Source organism: Schistocerca nitens, chromosome 1, assembly GCF_023898315.1.
Source record: "Schistocerca nitens isolate TAMUIC-IGC-003100 chromosome 1, iqSchNite1.1, whole genome shotgun sequence".
NCBI classification, from domain to species: Eukaryota; Metazoa; Arthropoda; class Insecta; order Orthoptera; family Acrididae; genus Schistocerca; species Schistocerca nitens.
In genome coordinates, this window is record NC_064614.1 from 1,146,971,586 (window position 1) to 1,146,997,234 (window position 25,649).

At 42.0% G+C, this 25,649-nt stretch overlaps 1 pseudogene; it reads left to right on the forward strand.

Annotated features, from left to right (window-relative positions):
• The first annotated feature begins 18,626 nt into the window (after positions 1-18,626).
• On the forward strand, positions 18,627-18,744 carry LOC126206374 (5S ribosomal RNA; annotated as a pseudogene).
• Positions 18,745-25,649: the final 6,905 nt, after the last annotated feature.

Here is a 25,649-nt window from a genome sequence, read left to right on the forward strand (position 1 = left end):
AAAAAACGCGTGCTTGAATGTAAATGCAGATGCTAGTCAAGTCACAAGAATGCAGGTTCCGGCTGTTGTATTTGACCACAAGCGGCACCTTTGCAATGTCCTCAATATGTTGTGTCAATCGTGGCCAGGACAGTATTTTTTATAGGTTTTAGTGCATTATGTCGGAGCTACATAGCTTCTAACGGGGGCAAATTGATGGTGATCGTTTGGTGAGTGCTTCCTTAACCAAGGTAACCGAATAGAAAATTTATACGGCACACAGGAAAAGCGGAAAACATCATCCACTAAGCCGCAACGGCGACAAAGGCGTGTGTTTAGCGATCGTGACATACTGTCATTGTTGCAGACTGCAGCAAAAAATAAGAGGACGGAAGATGTAGAATGCATCGCAGACATAATAAATGTCGCACTCGCGAAACCTGTCAGTACCAAAAAAAAAAAAAACACGAAGCGAAATCCATAAGCAGGAAACTACAGGGCGAGCTGGAACTCCAAAACCACTCATCAGTGATGCAGAAAACCTGGACTATGGAGAAATGGAAGAAAGTCATTCCGTCAGGTGGTTCATCTTTCACGCTGTTTCCAACTTCTGTCCAAGTTTACGTAGCAAAAGTGAATATGTCAGGGATGGTTTCGGTAGCCATATCATGGAGGCGACAAGCAGTTGTTAGCATTTCCCTTAGAACAATGAACTTACATCATTTAGTTCCAGTATGACGGACAAGAAAGAATTATGTTCAAAATTGGAACGGATTGTAAATCGTGGCTTGGAGAAGTACGTATGTGCTTAGTAAGTGGATTAAGAACGGAAAAGACCTTCCGTAGTTTAACAACGAAATTCGCAAACTGCTGACGAAGCGAAGGCTGTTGCAGTCTAGATTAAAAAGAGAACGCACAAATGACGACAGGCAAAAGTTAGTAGAAATTCTAGCCGCTGTAGAAAGATCTATGCCCGAAGCATACGGCTACCACTGTCATAGCTTAGAAAAAGATCTTGCCGAGAACCCGAGTATTTTCTGGTCCTACGTAAAGTCGCTAAGCGGGCCTAAGGCGTCTAGCCAATCACCCGTTGAGCAATCTGGTGTGACAGTAGGGGGCGATAAAAGGAAAGTGGCAGTATTAAATTTCCCATCGAAGGAACCATTCACGTAGGAGAATCGTGCAAACGTAACGTAGTTCGACCGTCGCACAGACTCCCGTATGGAGGACATGATAATAAACATCCCTGGCAAAGAGGGATGAAAAAGTTGAAAGTTAATGAGTCGCCAGGTCCTGATGGAATCCCAGTTCCGTTTTAAAAAGAGTACTCCAGGATATTGGCTCCTTATTTAGCTCGCATTTATCGCTAATCTCTCGCCCAGCACAGAGACCCATGGGACTGGAAAAAAGAACAGGTGACCCCTGTAAATAAGAAGGGTAAAACTGCAGCCAACATCGCTTGCTGCAGAATCCTTGAACTTATTCTGATTTGCAATATAATAAATTTCCTTAAGATCGGAAAGCGTCTGTCCACGAATCAGCACGGTTTTAGAAAGCATCGCTCGTGCAAAATTCAGCTTTCCCTTTTCTCATATGATATCCTGAGAACTGTGGATGAAGGGCAACAGGCTTTCCAAAAAGCATTTGACACGATGCCCCACTGTAGTCTATTAACGAAGATAAGAGCGTACGGAATAAATGGTTCAAATGTCTCTAAGCACTATGGGACTGAGGTCATCAATCCCCTAGACTTAGAACTACTTAAAGCTAACTAACCTAAGGACATCACACACATCCATGCCCGAGGCAGGATTCGAACCTGCGACCGTAGCAGCAGCGCGGTTCCGGACTGAAGCGCCTAGAACCACTCGGTCATAAGGCCGGCCGTAGGAATAGGTTCCCAGATGTGTGAGTGGCACGAAGACTTGTTAAGGAACAGTATGTTGGCCTCGACGGCAAATGTTCAACGGAGACGAGGGTATCGTCATGAGCGGCACGCTGTTATTTTCTATGTGCGTACATGATCTGGTGAACAGGATGAGCAGCAATCTGCAGCTGTGGTGTACGGGAAGGTTTTGTCGTTGAGTGACTGTAAGAGAATACAAGATGACGTAGACAAAATTTTTAGATGGAGTGATTAATGGCAGCTACCTTTAAATGTAGAAAAATTTAAGTTAATGCAGATGAATAGGAATAACAAAGCCGTGATGTTCGGATACGGCGTTAGTAATATGCTACTTGACAGAGTCACGTCGATTGTGTATCTAGGCGTAACGCTGCAAAGCGATATGAAATGCAACGACCATTTAGACGTCGTTGTAGGGAAGGCGAACGGCCTATTCATTTTATTGGGAGGATTTTTGGGAAGTGTGATTCATCTGTAAAGGAGGCGGCATATAGGACACTAGTACGACCCGTTCTTGGGTACTGCTCGAGTGTTAGGGATCCGCAACTCGGGCTGAAGGAAGACATCGAAGCAATATAGAGGCCAGCTGAAGGGTTTGTTACCGGTAGGGTTGATCAACAAGCAAGTATTACGAATATACTTCGGAAACTCAAATTGTAATCCCTGCAGGGAAGGCAGCGCTCCTTTCGAGGAACACTATCGAGAACCAGCATGTGATGCCGAGTGCAGAACGATTTTACTACCGCCAAAACACACATCACTGTAAGAACCGCGAAAATAAGAGGAATTAGGGCTCTTACGAAGGCATACACACAGTCGTTTTTCCGTCGGTCTATTTACAACTGAAACAGTGAAGGAAATGTATAGTGAAACAGGGTACTCTCCTCCACGCACCATACGGTGGCTTGCGGACAATATTTGTAGATGTAGATTCCATAGACCCCATACTTATTCTGTAAGGTCTCATTACAGCCAAGAATTACACTACTGGTCATTAAAATTGCTACACCACGAAGATGACGTGCTACCGACGTGAAATTTAAACGACAGGAAGAAGATGCTGTGATATGCAAATGATTAGCTTTTCAGAGCATTCACACAAGGTTGGCACCGATGGCGACACCTACAACGTGCTGACATGAGGAAAGTTTCCAACCGATTTCTCATACACAAACAGCAGTTGACCGGCGTTGCATGGTGAAACGTTGTTGGGACGCCTCGTGTAAGGAGGAGAAATGAGTACCATCACGTTTCCTACTTTGATAAAGGTCGGATTGTAGCCTATCGCGATTGCGGTTTATCGTATAGCGACATTGCTACTCGCGTTGGTTGAGATCCAATGACTGTTAGCAGAATATCGAATCGGTGGGTTCAGGAGGGTAATACGGAACGCCGTGTTGGATCCCAACGTCCTCGTATCACTAGCAGTCGAGATGACAGCTCCAGTGGCTGTATCAGATCGTGCAGCCACGTCTCGATCCCTGACTCAACGGATGGGGACGTTTGCAAGACAACAACCATCTGCACGAACAGTTCGACGACGTTTGCAGCAGCGTGGACTATCAGCTCGGAGACCATGGCTGCGGCTACCCTTGACACTGCATCACACACAGGAGCGACTGCGATGGTGTACTCAAAGACGAAACTGGGTGCACGAATGGCAAAACGTCACCTTTTCGGATGAATCCAGGTTCTGTTTACAGCATCATGATGGTCTCATCCGTGTTTGGCGACATCGCAGTGAACGCACATTGGAAGCGTGTATTCGACATCGCCATACTGGCGTATCACCCGGCGTGATGGTATGGAGTGCCATTGGTTACACGTCTCGGTCACCTCTTGTTCGCATTGACGGCATTTTGAACAGTGGACGTTACATTTGGGATATGTTACGACCCGTGGCTCTACCGTTCATTCGATCCCTGCGAAACCCTACATTTCAGCAGGATAATGCACAACCGCATGTTTCAGGTCCTGTACGAGCCTTTCTGGATATAGAAAATGTTCGATTGCTGCCCTGGCCAGCACATTCTCCAGATCTCTCACCAATTGAAAACGTCTGGTCAGTGGTGGCCGAGCAACTGGCTCGTCACAATTCGCAAGTCACTACTCTTGATGAACTGTGGTATCGTGTTGAAGCTGCATGGTCAGCTGTACCTGTACACGCCATACAAGCTCTGTTTGACTCAATGCCGAGGCGTATCAAGGCCGTTATTACGGCCAGAGGTGGTTGTTCTGGGTACTGATTTCTCAGGATCTATGCACCCAAATTGCGTGAAAATGTAATCACATGTTAGTCCTAGTATAATATATCTGTCCAATGAATACCCGTATATCATTTGAATTTCTTGTTGGTGTAGCAATTTTAATGGCCAGTAGTGTATGTGATCATTGAGGCTGATGAGGTCCATCCCACATTACAGTGTTTGTTTCCCAACGGTGATGCTGTGTACCAATACGGCAGTGCCCTTTTGTACAGCTCACATAATCCAGAACTGGTTTCGTGAGCACGAGGATGGAATGTCGCGTCTTCCCTGAACACCACAGTCACCAGTTCTCAATACTATTAAGCCTTTGCGGCTAACTTCGGAGACACGGTCGTGATCGCTATCCACCTTCATCGTCGTTACCTGAACTTACCACTATTTTCTAGAAATAGCGGTATAAGATTCCCTTGAAAACCATGCAGGACCTGTATTTATCCATTCAGAGACGAGTGGAAACTGTTTTGAAAGACACCGGGTGCCCGCACCCCATGAGGCGCGGTAATGTGTTTTGTTTTTGGTATTTCTGTATTTCTTTCCAACCCATGTATATTGGCGTATTTATTGCACAAGTATCGCCTGTTGTCGAAATTCGACCAACTCTGTTTATAGAGTAACGCAAGTTTTTTTTTATTCGTATGCATTGTCTTATTTCTTACCTGAACACTATGCTTTGACTCCACGGCGACAGCATGTGTGTTGCGACATATTTAGTGCGTTACGGAACAACTTAACATATCACATAGTATTTCCATTAGGAAATAATAATGGATATGCTAACTGATCCAGTGACGAATTTAGAACCGAGATGTTTTTGACTGTATCAGAGTTACTTAGAAAAGACACCGTATTTCTTTCGAATGGTGGTTCACCATCAATTGTGGTAAGAGCAGAGCCCACATCAGTTTGAATTGCACTCTTGTAACGCCAGAAGTCTAAATTTTTATTAACCAAATAATTATACAAATTTTTCTATTTTCATTTTCGACTCTTGCACAATGATATTTCACCGGTGTGAAAAACGGTCAAAACAATTTGCACATTGTATTTCAATAATATTTTCATGCATGACATTGCTATTATTATTGCACTTCTGATTTGATTGTTCATTTAGTCTATAGTGATGTCTTAAATAATAATTCCACATAACATGGTGAAAGACCATGCGTAAAAGTCGTTGTACCTGACCTGTGATAAAAAACGTCATTGTGATACACCCCACATAAAACCATGTCTGATATTTTTGACACATGAACTGACCATAACAAATGCTGTTTGTAATCTTCTGGGCCTGTTGCGTAATAAACCTCTTTAAAGGACACAATAAATTTTACACAAGCAGTTACGCTGCTATGGGTATTATTTCTTTCATTTAAGGTATAGACCCGTTTTAGCTATACAGCCATCATCGGGTTATGTTTTCAAGTCCCGACTTCCATGCAATATCGTCGATTCTATTGCTGTTTGTGTGTTTACTGGCTACATTGTTTTGTCGTCATTTTCCAGTAATTATCTGTGTGTTCTTATAAGTTCTGACACTTCATTAGTAATGGTCAGAAATAACTTAATTACAGATGAAATTTCGTGACTGCAATTATGTCAGATGATCAGCGATATCATTCAAATAATTCTTTAGTTTCTCTTGAATTCTTGGATCGTTTGAAGTGCATCCTTGATAAAGTGCGTTGAAAAATAAATTAGCTTTCTCCTTCTAGCCATGGACTAAAACAAATATAGTTTCCGTGTAATGAGAGATGTGGGAAGTCGTAGTTATTCAAAATGAAGAAATTAAAAATTAGGAGCTTGCTTCAAATTTTTTGGTAACGGCGTCAAATGGCCACAAAGTTACTCTTACAGAAAAGTAATCGAAATAACGAGGCCAGTGTACAATGTTATTTACAGATTTCGTTATTACTATATTTGGTTTCCACGGCTCCAGCATTATCGACCTAGCAGTTGTCACTTTGTAGCTGCCCATAATGTGTGTGTTAATCCAAGTGAGCCACGTAAATATGAACGTCCCTGGAATAAAGTTTCATGAAACGTTGTTACTTTCGTGTGTCGTTTCTATCATAGCACCTGGTCGGTACGTAGGGCAGAAGTTGGTAGCACTTCAGTTTTCGATGTTCACCTATTAGAGACTCTAATGCTTTTATAGAGAAGGTATTATCACAGTTATGAATATGATACCATCTATTTATTTTTATTACTCTTAACGGCTACGTGCATGCACGATTTTTTTCTTTGTGCACATCTCTGGTGAATTATTTATCGAACTGTCTAAGTTTCAGTGCTCTCCTTATGTAATTAATACTACAAATCGATATTTCAGTTTTCTTGTTCACGTATTAATATTATGATAACATACGTATTATTTGTTACGGAAGAACATAAAGTACTCTAGACCAGGACTCGAACCTGGATGCGCACGCTTTCTAAAAGCAATTTGTGATTTACAAAATTATGTCTTTCTCTCTTTTCGCATATATACTGATTCAATAAATCATTTGCCATGAGTAAAGTTGCAAAAAGGTAGAAAGAACAAACATTGGATATTGAGCAGAATCTAAACTAAGGACACAAGTGTAACAATGATGTCAGAACATTTAGAAACTTGTTAAAACAGTGTTCAAGCAGCAGGAGACTAAAAGTTATGTCAGACTCAGATATGTAAAAAGGAATTTCATATGAATAAGCACTATTTTGACTGTAATGGACAGCTCGTTAGAGGTCGTTTGTTAGGTGAATGTGGACTACACGACTAGTGACACCTGCTAACTGAAATACGATGTGGTCATCTACAGAGCCAATCCCTTCAATCATGGGGCTTAATCCTGTCCCGGCTAAGCTATCAAATACTCTACCAGGGAAGTCTGGGGAGCCACTAAAAGTAGAACAGTTTATTTAGTATTGTGTGTTCCTTATTTTATAAGAATTAAAACTATGTTGATTGCATAAAAACATTTATAAAGACGGTGACTTGTTTCAGTATATTTTAAGAGCATTTTCAGGCAATTCTTTGAAATACAGGAACGTTTACAGACTTAGAGGGACATCTAGAAGAATAGCTACAAACTGAAACATACAAACGTAAAAATAATGAAAAGAAAATATACCCAATGGTGACAGGTGCAGGTGGTGAACGGAAAGGTACCGCTTTTGAGACATGAACGTCAACTGCTGGATAGGTTGGAGACGCTATAGGTGGAGCAGGAGAGGCTTCGCCTACCACCTTCCACATTACGTCAGTATCAGCTAATAAAGTGTACAGTATGTAAAAGCAGTACAAAAATGATGTACATAAAAAGGAGTAGCATAAAAAAAATACAACAGGTGGAACCCGTGGAAAATAATAATTTAACTTTGCTGTGGTTATGCTCTATTTATCGATCCAGAGTTTACGAACTGCCAATAGAGGGCAGTTTTCGTTCTCAGAACCGATTGCTATTGGTTTGTGACGTGTAATTTTATTGACTCTATTCTGATAAACTCCTTGTTCTAGCAGTTAGGTCTTGTTGTTATTTAGCTTAGATTTCACCTTTTGTATTTTTTTATGCTGCTACTTTGTACGTAGATTATTTTTGTAACGTTTTTACTTACTGTGTGCCTTAATGGCTGCTATTGACGTAATACTGTGGATTGAGCCTCTCCTACCAAACACATTGCCCCTCGACCCTAAACAGCAGTTGATATTCGCGTCTCAACAGACGGGACCTACTCCTGCCACCATGCACCCCCTTGGGGTGTATTTCCCTTTATTTTTCTTACGTTCATATGTTTCAATTTGTAATTCTTCTTGTTAGATGTTGCTCTAAGTCTGCAAACGTACTTATATTTCTGAGAATGGTCTGAAGATGGTCTTAAAAACAGACTGAAGCTAATTATCATTTTTTTTAAAAATATTGTATATGCGATCGAGATTCTATTAATTTTTAAAAAAATATTTCACATGATCACTGTTCTGTGAATGATGTTTAAAAAAATTATTCCTTACTTTACTTACAAAAAAAATTGCAAGTGAGGTTTCAAGAGTGTCATCAGGATACCAGCTTTGTAGAAGATCGGACACTTAAGAGAAAGTACTAGGAAAAACATACACACAGAAGGGATTAGTTCGATGAAATATCCTAGTAAAAACTGGAACATGAATTTTTCCTCGTCCAAACATAAGAAAACCTTACACATGGTACTTTTTACATAACATCATGATTGAATATAATATCTGCACCCACGTCACTACACCCATCAGTTTTTTTTAGAGACGCTTACCTGTGCATTCTTCTGTTGCTTATTCTAACATCCAGAGGTAGAGATGAATTCTTCCCTTTCCTCCTCTTTGTTTTGTTCGTGATGTTAGGATTTTCTTTTGGTGATACATTGAAATTCCATGACCTCATCTTCCTTCAATTTCAACATAATTTTTGCCCAACAGTCCTTGTGCAATTTGTATTGTAAACTGTAATACAGATATCTTTTCGAACAAGTGACAATAAATGACACCTGCATTGATGCATACCGTATCAGTTTTTGCTTGGAATATTCAGTATCAGTATACTGATGAGTTACAATGACCTATGTCCAACTGTCCTCTGGTTTCTGTAACTCAATGCACCTCATTAGCAAAGATAGTGGTTTTCTGTGGCGGTTTTAAGACAACAAGGTAACGCAACTTCATTGCGCCCTTGTGTTGGAAAGATAGAGTCTGTTACAAGGAGAGAAATATCGGTGACACTGACTAAGTCGTCAGTTGCTGTTTCGGTTCGGTTGGAGAGTTGTCCTGTTAGATACTTCTACGCCTTCTGACGTATAGTTTTGGTTGTTCTAATGAAGCTAAATTGTTGTTAAATGTGTAACTGCCTAATTTAGCGTTTTCCAGTTGTAATCTTTCCTGACATTGCGGCACTTTCGAAAAATCTTTCGTAATTTTCTGACTCTCCATAGTGTGGTTGAGGTGTGCCACTGACTTTCATTTGTTTCGCAATCTTGAATTTTCGAGTGTTATACGCAACGTCTTGAACAACTGTCTGTATAACTTTTGTGCATGTTCGTGTGTGAAATATTTCTCATGTGATGGGAAGTACTGCAACATAGTGGGCGAACAGCAGTGTGTAATGCAATTTGACAAGCTGGAACGATGTCGTTTACCCAGCTGTCTGGAGAGTGAGCTATAAATCGGCTCCTTTACGCACATCGTTTTTACCATCACATAAATTATGCCCTCGCACTGGATGGATACCTTGCATTCGCCTATCGACCATATAAATAGTGTACGTCCAAGCATTCAATTCAGTGCCGAAAAGCAGAAGCACCGTAGGTTGCCCTAATTAAGACCAAGGCGAATGGTTGGCAAGCTATACGGGATATAGCAAACGGACGTGTAGATTTTTTTTATTTAAGTAAACACGCATCCCTTCAGCTAACACAAAAAGGCCGTGTTGCAGACACTAATGCCAGGAAAGAAGACTATTTCAGATTAAGTGTATCTGCTGGAGGATTTGAAATACCTCGTGAACGTATCTAGAATTAGATATCACAATTATGTGGATGCAGTACCCCTGTCACTAATAAATATAATCAGTCACTTAATGTGCAAAGATAGGAGAAACTAATGGTATTTCTAATTTTGTGCGCGTGAAAAGACAGCAACGTAGGTACACTGCCCATGTCCAGCATGTCCTCGACGTTATAGCACATTTTATGGCCCGTATGGTACCAGAATAAAATTAAAAATGGGTCTCATTGCTCGATTCTGACGCAGGTTTTCTGGAGGGTTCCATTGGTTGTGAGGGAAATGTCGGAACAAAAAATTCCCTCCCAGATATTCTTAATAGATTCTTTCCCTGTCTCAGTATTAGCTCGTATGTTATCTGGCGGAAAAGTCCCTCACTCTACCATGGGTCATTATTCGAACAGCTTATTCAGGATAAAATATTTTTTTTATATTAGGCTGTGTCACTATAAATCCTGAACGAACTAATCTGCCGGTATGCCGACTACTTGCTGCTGCCCTCTTCTGGGTGGTTAACTGCTGGAATGGTGACACTCCAGCAGTTAATCGGTCTGAAGTGGACCACAGAAAGTCAGTCGAACTCGTATGCGGTTTATACATCTACACCTACATTTACATCCATACTCCGCAAGCCACCTGACGGTGTGTGGCGGAGGGTATCTTGAGTACCTCTATCCAGATGCATTTTATGTTCTCAAGGTCCTTCGAACCAAAGTGAGCTTTTCCTTGACGCTAGATTTCATATCGTTTGTTCTACAACATATCAATTGGTAGGCACAAGATGCCCGGCACGATATAGCACATGCATATGAGTCATCATAAGTGGCTTACACAGCTCTTACATCTATCTCACCTTTATACAATGCCTGACAAAAATACTGAAGTACCCGGGACGTCAGAGGGAAAGAAATGAAACTGAGATGATACGTAACGTTATTTCAGGGATTACAGCTTCGAGAGGAATTCACAAAGTTCTTGGCAGTAGGCAGGCCGTTGTGGCCGAGCGGTTCTAGGTGCTTCAGTCTGGAACCGCGCGACCGCTACGGTCGCAGGTTCGAATCCTGCCTCGGGCATCGATGTGTGTGATGTCTTTAGGTTAGTTACGTTTACGTAGTTCTAAGTTCTAGGGGACTGATGGCCTCAGATATTAAGTCCCATAGCACTCAGAGCCATTTGAACCATCTTGGCAGTATGACATCACTTACCAGTATGATGTTGCACCTCTTCTCGCCTGGATGGACGCACTGATTCGGCTGGAAATAAAGTCGCAAAGACGCTACGTCCTCTCTTGAGGCAAACTGGCCAGCGACTGTCCTCGATATGTTGGATGCTGGCACTGGCACTGACCCCACACAAGTTTATCGGGGACAGCTGTGGAACTCTTGCTGGCCACGAGAGTACCTCAACATCACGTAGACAGAAACTTCCTGGCAGATTAAAACTGTGTGCCGGACCGAGACTCGAACTCGAGACCTTTGCCTCGCAGGAGAGCTTCTGTAAAGTTTGGAAGGTAGGGGACGAGGTACTGGCAGAAGTAAAGCTGTGAGGACGGGCCGTAAGTTGTGCTTGGGTAGCTCAGATGGTAGAGCACTTGCCCGCGGAAGGCAAAGCTCCCGAGTTCGAGTCTCGGTCCGGCATACAGTTTTAATCTGCCTGGAAGTTTCATATCAGCGCACACTCCGCTGCAGAGTGAAAATCTCATTCTGATCATATAGACCGTTCACAGGGACACATGTCATGTTTGGACATCGTCCTTTTAAAATGGGGTCGCGATAGTGTCTCATGAGCGATAACACAAGAAAACGCAGGGTGTCAGTGACGCATCGTTGTGAAATCAGCTTCCTCAGCCACTACTAACCGTGACCTGAATTCATACCGATGATTCCCTATACCATGAAACCAGGAGGAACCTCGCTGTGCCTCTTCAAAACACTGAGACAACTCAATGAAAGTGTCATATGTTATTCGACATTTTCTTTGAGTTGTCACGGCTGTACGGCTGGTTGGTTAGGAAGGAGTTGAAGTTTGTGATGTCCGAAGATGGGTGTAATCCCGAAACGCGTAACATGTTCTAATATAAGAGTCAATTAACATCTCATGACTTCATTACGATTGTACATCATTGGTTGCCAATTATTGTGCGTTATTATTCTTGAGTTGCACAACTAAAGTGATTTTACGTTCAACGTGATTGACATGTGACTTGCACTTTTTCGTAAGTTACGTTTCGTATTTTCGATGCTTTAAAGGGTTTCTTTCTTTGAGTATTTGCTGTCGTTTTCGTATTTTAACTCTGATTCAGGTGTCATATGATGATCGTTGACCAAAACCTTAGCAAGTGAATAAACTGTCCTGATGCAGCCAAGCGTCATGATATCCTGAACACTCCGCTTTGCTTGTTGGTTCCTGTACGTCAGTTTATGACGTCTGCTGCCTGGTCTTGGATTTGCTGCGGTTATTCCTTCACGGTCCTGGTTCACAAACACATTACCAGCAGTCGACGTGAGCACCTTTGGAAGGGTTGAAGTGTTCCCGAGGCATCTATCACTCAGGTCTCGTCCAGTGACTAGTCCACAGTCGACGTCACTAACCTCTTCTGAGCGACGCCATTTGCTCTTGGTGTTTCTCTACTGACTACACGATAACCCCCGCGGCTTTTCATACTGGCGGGTCCTCCTCTCGTGACCTCTAGTGGCCAATTCCGCATTGCATGGTGGCGTCAGGATACTTTTGATCAGACATTGTAAGGAAAAAGGAACTTTAGAAGGCTGCTGTGGCTGAACATTGTCTATATGATAAGTCCAAAAAGAAAAGACAATGATCTTTCTCGATGCGGTTATATATTGGGTTTTCGTTATAAATAATACAACCGATATTATCATAAACCACAACAATTTTAACCAAGATCAAAGGTAACACACTAAGGTGAGATATGAGGCCGTGTTTTGGACACTGAAAGGATGCAAGCATAGATGGCCCACGACTGTCCCACGCACTTGACAGTGGATGGCCACAGCTTCCAGGAGCTGCCAGACTCGTTCTCCTGCGCATGCGTCACTTCGACCATCCTCTGGAAGTTTCCAGAAGTTGTTACCCCTTCTATACTTTCGGGAAACCGTGCCAGCCCTACAAATCGGAAGTTCTGCTCCTGATAATATGGCCGAAGCAGGTGTCGAAAGCACAAAGATTTTTTATTCGAAATGACGCACTTTGAACATTATTCTGACTCCATTTATATGATTTTTTGTTGTTTTATGTCCAGTATACAGTGGAAGATCATAATTTCGTTATAACCTTGATACGGAGTTAGTTTTATTAGACACCTCTGTCTCTTCATGATCCTCGTTGCTGCAATGTGCCTTCACTCGTATAAGAACAATTTGTCATTCAATAACTTGAAGTCTTCTTGCAGCTATCGAAATATTCCATACACAATGTCGATTATTATTACACTAAAATAGGTAATTTAGTAGGTTTAAAGCAGGTAGAGTTCGAAACAATCATGACACTGTCTTGTAACGCTTTTTCTCAATGGTCTGATTTACTCATTCCTTCTTTTCTGACGCCCTGTGATTCACTTTCATCCAATGCTGTACTCCAAACGTATATTTTCACATATTTCATCTTCAAATCAGGGCTCATGTGACATAGTAGCTGACTCCTTTTAAGTAGAAGTGCATTCTTTGTCTACGGTAGTCTGCTTCTTCTATCCTTCTTGCTTTCTCCGTCACCAGTAATTTGTCCTCGTCTGCCACCACAAATAACGGTTCGCTTCAGTTGAGGTATTTAAAGCGCCACCTAAAGAGAGTTACAAATTTAGTATCTACATTCACCAACACAGACACGCATTAAGATATATTCACTACGCTCGTCTACCGACTGTGTTAATGACACAGCTCGCAGCACCCGAAGTTGACGATAGGGTTCATCGTCTGAATATGGAGCATAAAATGGAATCAATAGCTTGACTGAACACCTAATCGCACACCAATAATTGTTGCTCTATTTGAGAGAAATAGTTGACCAAGTGCTGGAGAGATGTGAAGTTAGTGGAATAGTCCATGATGGAAGCGGCCCTCCAAGGCGCAGTGACTATACAGGAACAGCGACTACTGCACTCTAGGTGTAAAACATAGGGCTAAGGGTACAGAAGTACTGAATGAAATGTATCTGGCTGTCAAAGATCAATGCATGCATCCTTCTCTGACTGTTGTAACAGAATCTTACAGAAAGACATCTCACGAAAGCTAAAGAAATTCTGACCATTTGTAAAGGCCATGAATGGCGCCAAAGACACTGCCCAGACAATCAAGAACGACACAAGAACTGGAATTAAGGACATCAAAGGAAAAACGGAATTCAAATGATCCTTTACTAACGAAGATACACGAGTATTGCCCTAGTTCAATGCTCGTAAGATTGCAAAGATGAGTAATATTGATATTAGTGTCACTAACGTTCAGAAAAAGCTGAAATCACTAAAATTTAACAAGGTCCAATTTCCCGAAAGAATCTCTATCAGGTTCTCTTTACTGCGAGTTAGATCCTCCCAAATAAAACGCGTGCTCAGTAGTTACATAAGAAAGGTAGCAGAAGAGATCCATGAAACTACCGTTCATCATCACTGACATCGATCTCTTGTAGAATCCTAAAATATTTCGTGGTATGCTGGTATTTTCTATTCCTGTGTGTTTCCCATGAGGAAAATTTGTAGCGTGCAAATAAAGCGTTTCCGGACCCTTGTGCATAAAAAGTATTTTCTATTTTTATTTGTAACGAACTTCTCCTGATTCCAAAGTGAATTTTCTCTCTGCAGCGCAGTCGCGGCGTTTGAATACTTCCTGGCAGACCGAAACTCCATGCCGAACAGGGACTCGAAGCTGTGACTTTTGCTGAGATCCAAATGTTAAGTCCCAGCCCGGCGCACAGTTTTAGTCTGCCAAGAAGTGTTCTGATGGCTTGGTCGTACCTTCGTTACATCCTGCGTCATACTCCTTTGAATTTGCTCTTATTTTGATAAATCGAAAATCTATTCCCAATCGATTACTTCAGGAGAAAGACCCCTATTCATCAAAACCTAAAGTTCCACGCAGTAAAAGTTGATTTAATGTGACATAACAAACACTTTCAGGCACTGCTTGCAATTATCTATCTCTTCTCATACCAAACATTTTATTTGCATTTACCAATGTTCTTCGTGTGATGCAGATTTCGTATTTGGCATCTCGTTTAGATATGATCCTCTGCATTACTAACATGTATTGTAAGCCAGAACCACTTCTTATTCGCAGTTGCATAACAGGTGTTGTTAACTAATCCTTCAAAGTCTGATACGAGAGCACTGCACAATTTACTATTCGGCAGTGTCTTCGATATGTGTTCTGAAGTAACTGACTGTATCATAGTCTATGTAAAAATTCGAAATACGTTAATACAAGTAATTTGTTTCATCCATACAAAACTATAATAATTAATACTGATTAGTTAAAACAAACAGATACATCGACAACTTACGAGATACTTTTGCCTGTGAAAATCCAAGTCCAGATTTGTAATCCGCGATTAAAATTTACTCTTTGAGATTGAAGTTTTTGTTGTGATTTTTGTTTCTGTATGATTTTGCTCTATTACCTGTTTCAGTCAGCCCATACATATTATAAAAATGTCTGTATGTGTGTGTATGTTCCACACCTCCATTTAACCAAACATGGCGCACATATCACTTACCGCTACACAAGACTATGGGGGTAAGAACCACATACCTATCAAGGAGGTGAGGATGACAAAGAAGTGTAGCTCACGACACGCGAATTCTGAGACTTGAGAATGAGAGCACTTAGTGTCTTGCAAGGAACTTAATACGTAATTTCAAACCTTTATGAAACTTTTCCTCGCTGACGAAAGGAAAAAAACTTAGTCACTTACTACTTACTACATTTTGTCTGTTCATGCTGTAAAACTGTTGCATCAGGCAAGAAGTTTTAATTTATTTCTTCTTTACCACTAAACGTATACGAGACACTGTGTTCACATATGCCACTAAATGTACCTGCAAAATTTGATCATTGTACGACACACAGTTCATAGACATAACATCATAACTATTGACTTGCGTGAAAACTAATCTGCAGGCCGAGATTGGCACAGATAAACTGAAATATGTGTACAAATATGTGTGAAATATTTTAAATATACATGAAATATATGTGACATGTGCGTACTCTGGCAAAGATGTGAGTAAGTAGCTCCTCCTAAACACTTGGATCGATTTCAACCGAACTTGGTACATCACTTGCTACACCTACTATCTGGAAAGACATAGTGTTGTTGGGTAAGTACCACTAGCCTGCTATGGGGGTGGGAGCGATAGCTTGGTGAGAGAGGGTGGTGAGGAGGAGATGGATAGAGAAGGGAAAGGAAGAATTGAACAAAGACAGGAAGGAATAGGAGGAGGTGGACGAAGAGAGGGAGAGGAGGAATCGCGAAAGGAAAAAAGATGAGATGGAACTAGAGAGAGAGGAGGAGATGGACGGAAAGAGAGAGAGGAGAGGAGAGGAGAGAGAGAGAGAGACAGAGAGGGAGGGGATGATACGAGTAGAGAGAGGGGGAATGACGAGATCGACAGAGAGATGGGGGAGGAAAAGTTTGACTTAGAAGGGATGAGTGAACGAACTTAGAGGAGAAAGAGGAGATGAAGGGAAGGAGTTGATGTACAAAGAGAGGGGGAAAGATCACATGGACAGGGAGAAGGACAGGATGATAGGGACAGAGTGTGGGGCGAGCAGGAGATGGACATGGGATGAGGGGGGGGGGGGAACTAACAGAAGATAGGAATACATACATATCCAGGCAAAAACGGTATTCATCTAGTATAAACATGATTCGCTCATAGTCAGAATCGATAATCTTTGAGGGTCTCCGAATATTATTTTGATTCACTGTGTTACTGACAAAAAAAGGCCTCTGCGTCATTAGAAATTGCAGAATATTTATTTGATTCATGAAACAATTCGTAATTCAGACGATGGGCGTGTTGGACGCCGTAGGAATGTCATCAAAACGCACATGATAAAGGAAGAAGGTGAGTGGTCACTTAGATAATCCAGTTACTAACAGAATGATTCTGGTGATTCTATTCTGTTAAACAGTACGACAGTAACACAGTTACTCTAATTAAACTTCGTATTGCGTTGAACCTTAACAAACAAATACCATGCTTACATGTTGTTTATAATTTTTAAATTTAACGCTTTCACCGGCAACCGGTCAGTTGATGGAACGTGAAAAATTCGGTCGACCTCCGATCCCATCACATGACAGGATATGATTTCTTCCGCTTTTACATACGAAATCACGTATATTAACCGACTTAATCGAGTTTCATTGTCTTGCGATGGACACGTAGGTTTCAAACGAGTAAAAAAAATGTCCACCCGTCTAGAAAACGGCAAGGCATACGTGGCTGGCAATGAAAGCGATAAAATCAACTCAAACGCAAAATAAATCCGTCAGCCAATACACAACCTTGGACGAACCAACGACCAGAAGATAAATATGTCCATGAGCGTTAGGAATTTGAGATTCCTGTTGATGGGGCTTTGATTTTTATAAACAAATCAACAAAGTACAAGAAGCCCAAATTGATTCCATCGGAACAGTTGTACGCAGCGACAGTGATATATTTAAAGAAAGGAACGAATTTGGCATTCAATCGTAAATCTAATCTGCGATTTTGATTTCAGGTGTTGAATACTTATCCTCAGTGCGTTTCAGTCGAGTTTTATAGACTCGTCAACGTCGTGCCAACACGTGTTTCTACACGACTTTAACATGCACACAGTCGGATCCCACTTTCTTCAGGCAAGGTTCGTGTTTATTGTTGTTACCAGGCCTGTTAGGTTATATACTGGTTGTGAAGAGCGTCAGAGTTGAGTAATCGCTGTAAAGGACGCATTCATGTGAGATAGCGTTACCAGTCTCTGACAGAGTTTGAAAAGAGCCTCAATGTGGGTCTCCACGAGGCCGGCTGGTCGATTCGCGCAATACCTGGACTTTAGGAGCACTGGGATGTGACAATAACCCGATTTTGGACTGCACAGGAAAGCTGTGACAGACATATTCGCCCTCAAAAGGTTCCGATCAACCATGTCTTATCACCGCACAGGGGAATCACCGTATTACACTCCAAATATATCGCGTGACCTTAAAATCTACAGCTGCTTCAGTCTGTGACATCGCGCACCATTGGCCGGAGACTACCACGAGCCAGATTAGGACATTACCATTCCATTCGTACACTGCCTTTAACGTACAGCTGCGTGTGGAGTGGTACCACGATGGGGAAGCGTGGGCTGCTAGTGAATGGCGTCGCACGGTGTTCGCAGACGAATCGCGTTTCTGCACTACTCCGAATGGCCAACGTCGACGACTATGATGGTGACAACTTTTATTAACATAAAAATGATCGCAGGCCTCAGACGAGATTTTATGTCCTGTATATCAATAACGCATAAGACTTAATCTTCTTCTGTGTTATTATTCGTGAGTTTGCCAGCTAATGCGATTTTACATGCAGCGTGACAAGTGACTTCTGTTAGTCAATTTTGTAAGTTACGTTTTGTATTTTCGTGTCTTTATGATGTTTTGTACATTGAAGTTTTGTTGTCATTTCTGTTTCTTTTTAACACTGATTCGGGTTTCACTTGATGGTCATGGGCCGAAACCAGTAGCAACAAATTGTTTTAATGCAGTCACGTATCGTGAGTTTCTTGAAGCATGCAGCCGCTGCTGACAATTGCCCGCAGAAAACATCTGATAGTGGAAGGCGGTTGTACAAAGTCGTATGAAATCAGCGGAAGGAATCACTTTGGTGTTCCAAAGTGGTATCGGAAGTCCCGTACAGCTAGCACAGTGACTGTGCATAGACAGTTAAAAGGAGTGGCGTACAACCATATCCTCATAAGCCACAGCTAGCGGCCTTGCCTCAGTGGTAACGCCGGTTCCCGTCAGATCACCGAAGTTAAGCGCTGTCGGGTTGGGCTAGCACTTGGATGGGCGACCATCCGGCCTGCCGAGCGCTGTTGGCACACGGGGAGCACTCAGCCCTTGTGAGGCACACTGAACAGCTACTTGATTGAGAAGTCGCGGCTCCGGTCTCGGAAACTGACGTATGGACTGGAGAGCAGTGTGCTGACCACATGGCCCTACATATCCGCATCCAGGGACGCCGGTGGGTGAGGATTACACGGCGGCCGGTCGGTACCTTTGGGCCTTCATGGCCTGTTCGGGAGTTCATAAGCCACACATTTCTGTAGTCAAAGCTAGACGACGCTTTAGGCGGTATAAAGAGCGACGTCATTGGACAGTGGATGACTGTAAAAGCCTGTAGAAGAGTTTATGTTTACTGAATGTCTGGAGGACAGTACCTACCAACATGTTAGTGCCAATAGTGACGTACAATGGAAGTGGTGTTACGGTAACGGGTGTTTTTCGTGGCTACAATGTTTTCGTTTTATTGCGCTTGAAGAAAACACTGCTCGCTAGAGGATATGAACACATTTTACAGTGTTATATAGAGCGTCGAGTCGAGAGACAGTCCGTAGAAGTCTTTCTGGATCTGCATGATAGTGCACCCTGTCTTTCAGCAGCATCATTGTGGTAATGGGTTGTGGACAATAACATTACTGAAACGGCCTGTCCTGCCCACAATCCCGAACTGTACCCAATGTAACAGTTTTGGGACGAGATAGATCATCGACTCCACTAGATATCCCACCTTCCAAAGTCACTACCTTCAATGGTTTCGAGTCTTGACGAAGAATGGACCACCATTCCTCCACAGATATTCAGCCGCATCATTGAATGTGCCGCCAGCAGCAGACATAAAGGGAAACGATGGACACACACGGCATTAATGTCCACTGATAGCTGTCCAGATACTAACGATGCACACTGCTGATCAAGCACAGCGTCCACAAAACCTTGTATCCGGAGATTCCATCGCAGAAGATTTCGCAGCCAAAGCAGTTGTTTCTGTTGAATCTGCTCCAAAGGATACGATGACCATACAGACATGGAAAGCTATGGCGACAATGTTTTGGGGTGCGGTGGGCGTCGTACTCACATACTTCATAGACAAAAGGAAATATATTCACTGGACAATGCTAAAAAGAGATATTGAATCACTTTAGTAAGAAACTGAAGGAAATAAGGCAGCCGTTAGCCGAAGAAGGAAGTTTAGTATAACGATTGCACGTTCGTACGGGGTTGTCGCCACTAAATAGCATTGACTGCGTTATTACACGCTACCGCATCTGAAGATTCGCCCATCATGGCACTCTCAATAATTCAATTTTTTTGGAGACAAAGAGAACGGCCAAGGTATTGGGAAAATTGTATATTCAAAAAAGTGGAGTATGTTAAAGAATAAATAACTTCTTTTTCAAAAACAAAAATGGCGTCATCTTTCCTATTGGAAGTATTACTTATTGAACTGCCCTCATTTTTTTTATAAAAATATTTCTCTTGCAGAACTTAAAGTATGTGATTCCTGGGGGATAGTATATGACTGGAATGCACACTGGATGTTAATTCATGAGATGCTTACGATATTGTGTAGACATTCGATTGAAAAAGGCGCAATAAACTGTTGTCGGGGTACGAGCGGAGGCAATGACGCAAGCACCGACAAAGGCCCCACTGGGAGAGCCGCGTGAACCTCCATTGATGCCGTAGGGGCAGACGCGATGCGAGAATTTATTGGGTGCTAAAACAGCGATATTACGGACGTATCCTGAAAGATAAAGATGAAACCCTCGATCGGATGCTTCTGAATTCATAAAAGCTGGATCAGTAATGATGTTGACATGCGCCGGCAAAACATCCTCGAACCACTCAGCAGAATATGAACGAAGAGTACAAAGCCTGTAAAGTTTAATGGAGGGAAAGACTTACAAAATTGTGCTTTCTAAGAAATCCAACAAGAATTGTCAGGTGACTGTAAAAGAGGCAAGTACGAAGGACGTTAAAAAGTTTTAGGAAAATAACCTGTAATCATCTTTTTTTTCATTAATCCATGAATCACACAGCCTCTCAGCGTTTTTCAACTCTGGTGGGTGAAGAGAGAGCCGCGAGTAGAGCTCGGTTGTAATATTTTTTTTTTTTAAAAAAAGATGGTTAAATGTTCCGTGGAATGGTTTGTGTGAAAGTAAGAAATAAAACAGATTAGACAAACATTTGACGTGCCTTTGATTGATGCATGAAATCATGTGCAGAAAATTAAGTCCTACTGAGATTTAAGGTACAGTGCTTAACTCAGAATCTAAACTAGGGGATATTTATTTTCTAGGACTTTCAATTCTCATTCGGGGTCTCATTTGCTGGGAATGATTTCGAACATCATTCAAAGGCATATCAAACATCTCTCTAATCCTTTTTATTTTTTTAATTTTGGACAAACCATTTCACCATTCATCTTTCTCAATTATTTTTTTTTTTAGTTTCCAACTTTTCTTTTCGTAGTCTGCTTAAAATTACCCGATAGTTGACGTCTGTAACTTGCCGCTACAGTGTTGCCACAAAGGCTGCAGGCTACCGCTCGGTTATACGCGACACACGGGTCACTTCCCAAAAGCAGTGGGGAGCGGCCGTCACGAGATATGAGGGAAATGGGAGGCGCTCTGTCGGCAGCTAATTCTAGGTGGCCAATGACTGAACTGCGGCAAACGACACGTTTTGTAGCCCTGAATTTAAATTCACGTATTAACGTACCACGACACCGTGATGTGCAATGATCCGAGAAAACGGCGATCAGTAATATGCGGCAGAACTAAAATCACGATCGTTTTGTTCAAAGCGTTTTAGGTTAACCTCTAAGAGCAAATTCAAGGCAAAAATATTTCATTTTCAACGTTAAATGCAAACTGTAATTTCTCGCTATCATTGGTTACCTGAAACTATCCCTACACTGTCTACACGCGCTTCCGCGTTATCAGCCGATGAGAAGTCCTGGTTGGCACTTGGTTGCAGATTATAAGTGACACAAGCAAATTGCAGACAGAGAAAGAATTATAGAAAGAATAATAATGGCAAATAAATCAGTCAATACGATGATGAAAATGACATGGCAAGATATTAAAAATTAAAAAAATCATTTAAAGCAATTGAATGAAAAAAATAATAATCAGAATCTCTCGATTAGATTTAGAAAAATACAAAATATTCTGTGCATTCGATGAGATTTGAGCCCACGACTTCCCACGCTGTATGTTCATGCGCCAATCACTGCACTACACCAATACTGCGCAGAGCACTGTAGTACTTGTGACTCTGGTGACCCAGTCGCAACTACACTACTGGCCATTAAAATTGCTACACCAACAAGAAATTCAGATGATAAACGGGTATTCATTGGACAGATATATTATACCAGAACTGACATGTGATTACATTTTCACGCAGTTTGGGTGCATAGATCCTGAGAAATCAGTATCCAGAACAACCACCTCTGGCCGTAATAACGGCCTTGATACGCCTCGGCATTGAGTCAAACAGAGCTTTGATGGCGTGTACTGGTACAGCTGACCATGCAGCTTCAACACGATACCACAGTTCACCAAGAGTAGTGATTGGTCTATTGTGACGAGCCAGTTGTTCGGCCACCTTTGACCAGACGTTTTCAATTGGTGAGAGATCTGGAGAATGTGCCTGCCAGGGCAGCAGTCGAACATTTTCTGTATCCAGAAAGGCCCGTACAGGAACTGCAACATGCGGTCGTACATTGTCCTGCTGGAATGTAGGGTTTCGCAGGGATCGAATGAAGGGTAGAAACACGGTTCGTACCATATCTCAAATGTAACGTCCACTGTTCAAAGTGCCGTCAATGCGAACAAGAGGTGACCGAGACGTGTAACCAATGGCACCCCATACCATCACGCCGGGTGATACGCTAATATGGCGATGACGAATACACGCTTCCAATGTGCGTTCACCGCGATGTCGCCAAACACGTATGTGACCATCATGATGCTGTAAACAGAACCTGGATTCATCCGAAAAAACGACGTTTTGCCATTCGTGCACCCAGATTCGTCGTTGAGTACACCATCACAGGCGCTCCTGTCTGTGATGCAGCGTCAAGGGTAACCGCAGCCATGGTCTCCGAGCTGATATTCCATGCTGCTGCAAACGTCGTCGAACTGTTCGTGCAGATGGTTGTTGTCTTGCAAACGTCCCCAACTGTTGACTCAGGGATCGAGACGTGGCTGCACGATCCGTTCCAGCCATGCGGATAAGATGCCTGTCATCTCGACTGCTACTGATACGAGGCCGTTGCGATCCAGCATGGCGTTCCGTATTACCCTCCTGAACCCACCGATTCCATATTCTAACAGTCATTGGATCTCGACCAACCCGAGCAGCAATGTCGCGATACGATAAACCGCAATCGCAATGGGCTACAATCCGACCTTTATCAAAGTCGGAAACGTGATGGTACGCATTTCTTCTCCTTTCACGAGACATCACAACAACGTTTCACCAGGCAACGCCGGTCAACTGCTGTTTGTGTATGAGAAACCGGTTGGAAACTTTTCTCATATCAGCACGTTATAGGTGTCGCCACCGGCGCCAACCTTTTATGAATGCTCTGAAAAGCTAATCATTTGCATATCACAGCATCTTCTTCCTGTCGGTTAAATTTCGCGTCTGTAGCACGTCATCTTCGGGGTGTAGCAATTTTAATGGCCAGTAGTGTATTAATTGCAACTTTCAGACATTCGGCATCACAGAAAAAAGTACTGTAAGCCGATCTCTGTGATTATAATAACTGCACATGTGACGCTGAATCACGCCTTGTCCGGAAGAGTATAGTAGGGTCTGCCTGTGCTGTTCACAAAACGTGTGTATTTCCTTAGCATCGTTGTGTGTGTGTGTGTGTGTGTGTGTGTGTGTGTGTGTGTGTGCGTGCGTGCGTGTGTCTGTATGTGTTTGTGTGTGTCTGTGTGAGTGTGTGTGTGTTTGTGTGTGTGTGTGGGTGTGGTTTTTGGTGTGGTCGTCGTGTGTGATGAAGTAAGAAATAAGGTCAGATCTAGGATTCGATATCCAAACACATCAAGAAATAAAGCCGGACAAAGAATTAGAAGCGCTTAGCTATTGTGGCAGTTTGTCAATGACGAAATGTTCGAGCGTGACGTTAAATGCTCTGATTGGCGGAAGCTAGCTACAAAGCGTAAACTGTCAGCTGTTAAGTAATTTTCATCGGACTGTAGTTACCCTGATTACTTTCCAGCTATTAATTTTTATTTATTTATTTATTTTGCAAGAGTAGATATCACGCTGGTCAGTCTAATATCCCATATAGTCCCTAGATAAGATTTTCTTAATTACTTTGATTAATTTCAAGCAGTTAAATCTTTCTTTGCCAAAACATATCTAACACTGGTCAGTTCCCACTCTTCCTTTTGCTACTAAAGTTTGTACAAAAATCCATCGTGAAATTTATAGGGTGTCTTGTTTTCATTTCAGTAAAATTAGCAGCAAGACCCTATCAATTTTTTTGCAGCCTGGTTGGAGTCCAAGCCCTGAATACAGGTAGCAACACAGCTCGCACCACTAGAAATGTCCGCCGAGTCGGTCGTCGACAACCCGAAAAATTACATACAAGTAGAATTCTAGGAGTGAAACTGTAAAAGCAAGTCAGCTTTGTAGCTTTTGTAATACTTTATTGTCCTACCAAAGTTATTATGGCATGTATGGTCGTCGCGATTGATACACAGGGCTTTAATCGTGAAACAAACAACAATACAAATTACGTCACAAATACGGATCTCCGAACGAACAGAGAAAAGTAAGAAATTATGTTGAGTTATTTTGTAGAGTTCAGTATCATTGAACCTATTTTCCAGTTTTGTAGAGAAAATATAACGTAAAACACGAATGTCATGACATACTAGAACCCGATATTTTACATAAATGGAAGTGTCTCATTTACTTACACAATACAGCCTCAACTTCTTACTGCAGTCATTATCATGATTGCTTCTTCGTTATATTTTTTCCATTCTTCGGAGTTCGCGTGGTTCCTTCTACGGCTTAGTCATTGGTGCCTAAAAACGTTGTGCACTTCGGAGTTATCGCTCAGAAACAAGTATCTCCTGCATCATTATCCGCCAACACTGTTCTTACTACAGGTATTACGTTTTGCGCCCTGCACCCCCACGTTCTTAAGATGATGCACGTCCGAGATGCGAGTAGTTTGTTTCAGCGTTTGTTCCTCACGGTCCGTGTTCGGGCTTCATGAGGGTTATTGCGATGCTGAACTGATTTACAAACTACAATTTTCGCTGTATTCACGAAGTTATGGCTGCATAATACTGCGCTCAGTATGCCAATTGCCTCCTTACCATTGCTAATCGTCTTCCCAATTTCCATACCAGAAAGTCCGTTACTTTCTGAAATAGCACCACTGAAGGCAATCTGTCCAGTTTATCTGATTCTCTACATATATCCATCAAAATCATGATCAAACTGCTTTGTCGTCTGTTGTTTCGTCCTGCTGGAAGTTAACGCTATCTGTTGCATTCTATTATGACTAGAGCAATGACTTTTTATAACATGAACGTGCAGAATATGTAGATATATCAGTTACGAAAATTGGTAAAATATGAACGAAGATATCTAATACAACGAAAATGTTTTGTTACATGTTTAACATAAAACAATAATTTCAACTGAAATTACCAACCGAATTACACCACCATATAATATACTGTCGTAATACGCACTTAAGCGTGTCTCCACTCCGCCAATAAAGGAAAATTATTTTCGGTCTCATCTTTTTATTAAAGTTTCCATCTACACTGAATTTATTAAGGTAACATACGAAACTTTAACTTTCATTTTGAAGTGCTAGGTACTTTTCAAAATTCTCTGCGGTTATATGCTGTCGCCGATCAGAGTATCTTTAAAGGAAGAAAATGGTCTCGCCGTATCC